General features: G+C 43.5%; 1 long non-coding RNA gene across 1 annotated transcript in view; it reads right to left on the bottom strand.

Annotated features, from left to right (window-relative positions):
* Positions 1–5,927: 5,927 nt before the first annotated feature.
* Positions 5,928–8,081, bottom strand: part of LOC138514167 (uncharacterized) — a 127,124-nt gene continuing 124,970 nt past the window's right edge. The window contains exon 2 of the long non-coding RNA XR_011281889.1: positions 5,928–6,298. This is a non-coding gene — a long non-coding RNA (uncharacterized lncRNA). The remainder of the gene's footprint in view (positions 6,299–8,081) is intronic.

Raw genomic sequence — 8,081 nt, 5'->3', positions numbered from 1 at the left:
TCTCGGTTAAGCTTCCTATCTCTCCCAACCAAACCCTACATCTCATATATAGACCGCCTGGCCCTGCCACATCATTTGTGGATGAGATCACTTCCTTATTATTAAACAAATCAAAAACTAAATTGCAAATCATGCTTCTGGAAGAATTCAACCTGGGTTTGCAAGATCCTAATGACCCCACCGCAAACGACCTTGCTAGTACGTTAACTGACCTGGGATTTACCCACAACATTCAAGAACCTACTCACATCAAAGGGCGAACGCTCAACTGGTTAGTTGATTCCAACTGCAACGTCAGCCTACAAACCAACTTACCTTGCGCCTGGTTAGATCATCAGAAAATTACTTTCAACATAGAGCTGTCCAATGCCCCAAACAGTCTACCGCGCCCGCCCTACCCACCGGAAATAAAAGGGACATAACAAGAGGCAAATTACGTCCTCTTATCCTTCCTACCCTCAACAGAGTATCTGCGTCCTGCTCCGACCCATCGATCCTAGTGGATACATACAACCATGCCATGCTCACAGCAATAAACTCAATAGCCCCTATTAAACTTAGGAAATCTAAACCTCGTGCTCGTCTCAACTCATGGTTTACTCCACAGCTGAGAGTGCTACGAAAAGAAAAACGCAATGCTGAAGCCCGGTGGAAAAGCCATCCTTCTGATACCCACAAGGACTGTCTTATTATAGCATCCATCAACTACAAAGAGGCCATCTTCCAGGCTAAAAAAGATATCTTCAACAAACGTATTACGCAAGCGGATTCTAACACCAAATAATTATTTAAGATTCTGAAGGAACTTGAATCGCCTGCTACACCCCCTGATACCTGTATTAAAGACAGCAAATGGTACGCGAATATACAGAAAGCACTCCTGGACAAAATTGCCACCCTTCAAACTAAAATCAAAGACAAATAAAACTGCCTACAGACGGACAAGCCACAAAATACTCCTTCAAGTGCCATCCCCCAGGCCACCCCCTACTGCAAACCTTTCAGCTTCTCCCCACTCACTATTGCTGAAGTTGAATGTATCATTAATAAAATTAAACCATCCAATTGTCAAGGCGACTCATGCCCAGCCCCCATTATCAAGGAGGCCTCTCACGACCTAGCCCCATTCATTACTGCCTTTATCAATTCATCCTTCAAAACATGTATAGTCCCGGACAATTTAAAGGATGCTAGGGTCATCCCTCTGCTCAAAAAATCTTCCCTGGACCCTAGCATACCAATGAACTATAGGCTCATCCCCACTGTCCCATTCATGCTCAAAATATTAGACCGAGCTGCTTACCTTCAGATCCAGGATTATCTTGAAGTTAATAATCTCCTTGGTTTGAGGCAAACCGGTTTGCGGCCCAGGCACGGGACGGAAACCGGCCTCTTTGACCTTAAAACACAGATTGAGGTACTGAAAGACAATGGGAAATTAGCTCTGCTATTACTATTAGATCTCTCGGCTGCTTTTGATTTGGTTAATCACCAAATCCTGTGTCAGCACCTCATTTCAGCTGCCCACTTTTCAGACTCTGCCACTGCCTGATCAGATCTTTCTTAAGCAACAGATCCATGCGGGTTTTCTCCCCGTCTGCATCCGCGGACCCTGCTCCCATTTATTTCGGTGTTCTCCAAGGTTCATGCGTGTCACCCACACTATATAATGTGTTCACCAAACCATTATTCGATGTTCTTGACTATCTGGGTCTCTCATACACTAATTATACTGATGACACCCAGATACTCATCCCCATCGCAGGTGACTATCAAGTTGACACCAAATCCTTGAACGACGTCTACATGGTTATTCAGGCATGGAGGCGCAACACGAACTTTGCCTCAACGATGATAAGATGGAACTCTGCATTCTGGGTTCTCATCAACGTCTTAATAAACTTGACCAGTCCTTCAAGTCATTCATCATTGATGGCAACGTCATCAAGGTTTCTAAGGATACAAAAACATTAGGAATCTACCTTGACTCCACACTATCACTATGTAGACAAACGAATGCTGTCAGTTCAGCATCCACTTATACATGCAAACTTATTACTGCCTGCAGACCATTCTTGACTACACCCAATTGCATTATCCTGGCTAGAACACTCGCCATGTCCAAGATAGACTATTGCAGGGCTCTGTATCTAGGGACTAGTCAGTCTAACCTTAAACTACAAGTCATTCAGAATAATGCCATCGGAGCGGCGTTAAACATACCTAGAAGCCACCACATCTCCAACCACAGAAGTCTTCTACACTGGCTTCCTGTTAAGCACAGAATCTCATTGAAAACACTTGCCTTAACTCACAAGTGCCTGACTGACCAGGCCCCCACCTACCTAGCCAACCGACTGACACCTCACAGGTCCATTCGGCCTATGAGAGCTGCCCAAGCCCATAGCCTATCCCTTCCCAGATTCAAACTACAAAAAGCTGGCGGTGTGAGCTTCCCTGTCTTGGCCTTCAAGCTTTGGACTACCCTGCCCAATGCTATCAGAGCTGAGCCATCCTTCCAATCATTCAAGAGCAAAACCAAATAATGGCTCTCTGCACAAAACATATGAGACACCTGGCACTCTACTCCTGACACTGCCATACTGTTACTCACTTTTGTTTTCTGCTACTTAGTATGCGTTAAACGCCTGTATGATTCATTGTATATATCTCCTGTACTTAACTTATTGCTCTCTCACTGTTTTGCCAGCCCACTCACTCTATTGACCTTATCTTTTAAGCCAGCTGTTTGTTTCCCCCTGCCTGCACATGCCTCTTGCATATTATGTTGTACATACTTTGTCACACTGCAGTCCTACTAGCATGTACTGTAAGCCGGTCGAGCTATTTATTGTCTCTGTGTATGTTATTGTAACTTTGTTCTCCTAAAATTATGCACCAAGATGCCTTTGAACCTGGAGCCATTTACAAAAAAACAAAATACAAATACAACTGCCCAAGCTCAGCGCTACACGTGATTTATAAGAGCACTCTCAAATTCATAATACAGCGCAGTAAGGAAACAGGTAGGATGGTGTAACACAACTCGAAAATCCCTCTGGATAAGACAGAAATAAGAAGCGGCTTGGAGTATAGTGTGATCATTTTCTAGGTGTCTGGAGTGTAAACTAAGGAAATCACCAAGGTGTAAACTGTTTAGGCCTTGGTTTTATACTACTGGGAGATCAATTCTATTTGAAGGTGAATTGGGGACACGGAACGTGAAATTCGTGCTTTGCCTTCAAATAGGACATGGTTTTCCACTAACATGTATTTTACCCTGGCGGAAAACCAATCCATCTGACTTTATCGCTTGACCAAAGCAGTACATCCATCCTGCATTTACATTTTCTAGTTTGGGCTCTTAGGTGGAACTTAGCGATACGCCTAAACTATTGCATTGGTTTACAGGTAGCAGGCAAATGACATGAGGAGAGACACACAGCTTGTGGGTGTGATTTGTTTATTTACCTACACATTGACTGCCCATCTCCATGTTAATCCTTACGGCCATTTCCCACTCCTTGACACCGTCCCAATCCCCCCCAACCCCTACATCTTGGATCTCTTTGAACTCGTTCTATAAATTAGCATAATCAAGCTTTAGCCAGCTGGTGTTTTTCTAAGCAGTCTGCTGAGAATGAATGGCTTAATTGCAGCTGAAAATGGTTACTGGTATAATTTGAAAAAAGTCTTAACGAAGTATGCCTTTAACCACTTCATGTATATCTGTCCCTTGCTCTGAAGTCCTGTTAAAAACAAGCAACAGCTAATCCAACAATTCTGACTTGAGATATTAAACATTTGCCAGATACAGACAACATATGGGGGTCGCCAGGGGCAGAGCAGTAAAATGCAGCCGCAACGCTACTATTGCTCCATTTACTGCTCCGCCCAATCTCGGGTTGGGCGGAAAATGGGAGTTTTACCTCCAGCTTTTTGCTGCAGGTAAAAATCTCCACTTTCCGACCGTTTTCGGCGCTATTTGCGCCGAGAAACCCCCATTGGGTCCAAAAGAACCAATGGGGATTTACTACTTGTGATCCGGGGGGAAATTGCACCTGAATGAGTAGCGGTAAGGCTTATAGCGTTGGGTGATATCCCTGCACAATTACAGCGGGGATACAGCCTAACTTGTGATGAGGCCCTTAGTCTGTTCTTAAACACCTCAAATTCACAATCCAGACTAAAACTTACAAAAAGCATTGTGTGTAGAATAAGCAACAGTTTTGGACTATGTATTTTGCTTTTCATAGTTGCAGTTATAGCATGTTTTTATTGTGCCGTTGCCTCTGTTACGATCATCACAAGACATTCCATCTTGGTGTACTCGGTCACTTGACAAAATCCTTGTGCCTAAAGCTTGTGTACAGTGTAGAAATGTTTGACCATAGCACATAAAGTGATTTAATTGTGCCACAATTAATGCTTTGTTGTAATGTGTCCATCTTTCCTATCTCCATGGCATACTGTTCAGGATGTTTGTTTGCATGTATGAGGTAACGAGTGCCCAGAGTATGGGATGCCCTGTGAGTGCGCTGCTTTCCCTACGCTACTCTGAAATCTATAATACCAGCTATGAACCCTTCCAGTGGTATGTATTTTGTCAACCTCTGAAGCCTGAAAAGTAGATCCACGCAGGCGTGACATGTGGCCAACTTTGTTGTTAAATCTGTTACCAGTTTAATGATATCCACTACAGAGTGTAATTTGCGTAATGACTTTGAGAACATTCAGACATGAAATCGCTCATTTTAATATAGCCGGTAAAATAGCTACAGCCAGTAGGTTAGCTCAGTGGGTTCAGGGTTCGCTGCTGCGATGAGTGTGTGATTTTCAGATTGCAGGTCAGAAAACCGGCAAGGCCAACTAAGCCTTTCATCCTTCTGAGGTTGATAAATGATACCAAGACAGATTGCGTGATATTGTATGTATATTTTTTCTATATAAAGCGCTTAACCGTAATTGCTATATAATAACACATCATTATCATTTTGCCTTGGAGGTCTGCTTGCATTCACAGTAATTTGGTAATATGGGCTATACACACTGATATTAACGATGCATATGGATATCCATTCTTGTATGAAGTGTATATCACATTACAGTAATATCGTAACCATATTTTTCATATTGTACTTATGAACAATTCTATGTGATGCCACTTCCTGTTTTGTCAAGGGGTGAAAGGCCATGTGCCATCACTTCACGTGATATCACTTTGGGGTGGGGGTCAAAAGACATCACTTTCTGTGAAGTCATCAGAGGTCAAGGGTTGTGTGATGTCACTTCCACTATACCTGGCATTTTTGTGACATGACGCCCCTGCAGGTAGTACCTTTATATCAGTACCTAGCAAATGCCTACCCCATAGCTACACAAAAGCCCAAACAGTTGGCATTGCCAATGCTTCTTTAAAAGGGGAGTGGAAAACTGAAGACAACGTAATTTTGACTGTGTATTACTCCATGCATTTACAATTCGTTTTGGAAGTGACCAAAGTTGCATAGTTGCAAACGGACACTGTCTCCAGCAGTCCTATCTCAGAACGTTACACATACAACTGTAATACTTCAGTGGCAATGAGAGCTTAGCATAAAGGCTCAAGGGCTCAACAGAAGCCAAGATGCAAAAAAAATGGTAAGAGCACAGTCAAAAACATTGAGCAGGTGAAGATGGAATTATGAAGAGTACAGGGTGGGCAATGTGCTGTTCCCGGACGGATCTGGGATCGGACACTTTGGGCAGCATCTTATAATGTTAGCCTGTCTATTGCGCTTGAAGATGTATGATGGTAACCTAGCCTTTGCACTTAGAAAATCTACAAGTTAGGCATTGTAACACATAATGATATATGCAGGTATCCTTGACTCTGCACTAGAAGATGTGTGAAGGTAACCTATTCGATGTCAAGACGGAGGCAAGAATTATCCTTCATCTCATCTTCTTATTTATTACTCTCCAGCAGTTTCAACAAATAGTAACATTTTCTATCTTTCCATTGAATTAACATTTCTTTAAAAAAAAAAAATGTTTTAACGTGATATCCCATCAGTCTTAGGTCCCTGTAACCCCAGTGTCCTGGTCATGTGACCTAGTCCTTCCTCTTCCTGTAATCCTCCTCTTCTTGACTGCTTCCAACTGCAATCTTAGACGAAAACTGAATTGTCAACTTGATCAACATAGTCTCTGAACGTTTGAGCTCTGCTGAGTCGATCTCTCACACACCAACTTGTGATTTCGGTCAACGTGTCTCGTTCACTTCCTGTATAGTTTCAGCCATTCTTCTGCTTGTCTCCTAGTGGCAGAAACAACAGTACATGTTAGGGCGGCGGATACACACCCTATTCTGGGAGGAAATCATGTGAGTTATCCTGATACATATCACAATACACTTATCCATCAGTATTTTAGCTCTCTCGTGTATCTAGGGCGGGAAAGTAATGCTTGCCTCCTTTTCTTTAATAGAATCAAGAGCTCCCTGCGCTATTAGCACAGGAATCTTCATTCTATGTCAAGACGGAGGTGAGCATTCTGCTATCGTGTTAATTGGTCTAAAATAAAACCTTCTAAATGTAGTATCACTAGCCCAATCAGCTGCTTTCAGAATATCTTGCAAAGTCGCGCCTTGCCTCAGTGCTTTTGAGGCCATTGCACCCCGCACTGAATGTGCTCCAAATTTTGACATATCTATTCCTGCTAGGCTCATAATCTCTCTACCCTACCTCGCTATGGTGGCTGTCGCTTCGCCTTTGTGCGGTTTCCTGTGCGCTATCAGCAATTGAGTCGTTCCCATTGGTCTCAGTTCGGCTGTCATATTTACATATTCTTTTATGCAGGCGGCCATGCACCACTTCGGATGCTCTTGCATATTTGGATACGTTATCGTGGAAGAATCTGTCTTCGTTCTCTTGGCCAGACGGAAAGTCACTCCGTCTGGTCCATATAACATCCTATCTACTTTTAGCGCTCTGACGTCTGCTACCCGCCTACATGACACCATACATAGCAGCATCGCTAATTTCCTAGAAAGTCTGTCTAAGGGCAGGTATCTATTGCCGGGCCAGTCTGCTAGCAACTGTAGTACAACTGCCACGTACCATAAGGACCCGTATCTTGGTTGTGGCGGTTTCCTAAATCTTATTCCTTTTAGAAGTCTATTTACTGCTATGTTCTCCCCTACTGGGATTCCTTCGATGGGCATGTGGCCTGCTGATATCGCTGATCTATACACTCCTATTGTTCTATAGGCTTTCCCATCTTGTAGGAGCTCTGCTGAGAAATTAAGTATCTCTACTAGAGGGGCAGAAACAGGATGAAAACCTCTCCTTTTGCACCACCTCGACCATCTGTTCCATGCTGCGTCGTAGCTCCTTCTAGTCGAAGGGGCCCATGACTCAGCGATGAGGCTCGCAGCCTGTGCCGAAATTCCTGGGAGATTCCAGCGTCTCATGCTATCCTGCACGCCATCAGTGGCAGTGTCCCCTTCACTCTCAGAGGGTGAAACGACCCAAGTGGGTCCGTGAGAAGGTTTTCTCTTTGAGGCAGCATTCTCGGATACTCGGATATTAGCTCCATGAGCGCTGCAAACCATAACTGCGACTTCCATATCAGAACTACTATTATCAGATTCGCTGCTTCTCTGCGTACTTTCGTTAACACTCTGCTTATCATTACAAATGGAGGAAATGCGTAGAGCACCTCTCCTCTCCAATCTTGTAGGAAAGCATCTACCCCCGCTGCTGCTGGGTCCAGCCTCCAGCTGAGAAATCTGTTCTTCTGCGCGTTAAGTCTGGACGCAAACAGGTCTTTGTGAATTGGACCACAGAGCCCTTCTATCTGATGAAAAATCTCTCTGTCCAGCATCAAGCCTTTCATCCTTTTTAGGTTGATAAATGAGTACCAACACAGGTTGGGTGATATTGTATGCATATTTGTTCTATAAAAAAAGAGCTTAAGCGTAAGTGCTATACAATAACATATTATCATTTGGTCTTGGACGTCTGCTTTGATTCACAGTAATTTAGTGTACTTAGGGACAATTCTATTTGATGCCACTTTCTGTTTTGTCAAGGGCTGAA

The sequence above is a fragment of the Ambystoma mexicanum genome, chromosome 12 (genome assembly GCF_040938575.1).
Source record: "Ambystoma mexicanum isolate Mex_15411 chromosome 12, UKY_AmexF1_1, whole genome shotgun sequence".
NCBI classification, from domain to species: Eukaryota; Metazoa; Chordata; class Amphibia; order Caudata; family Ambystomatidae; genus Ambystoma; species Ambystoma mexicanum.
The sequence above is the reverse complement of the archived record's forward strand: the minus strand, read 5'-3'. Positions and strand labels throughout refer to the sequence as shown.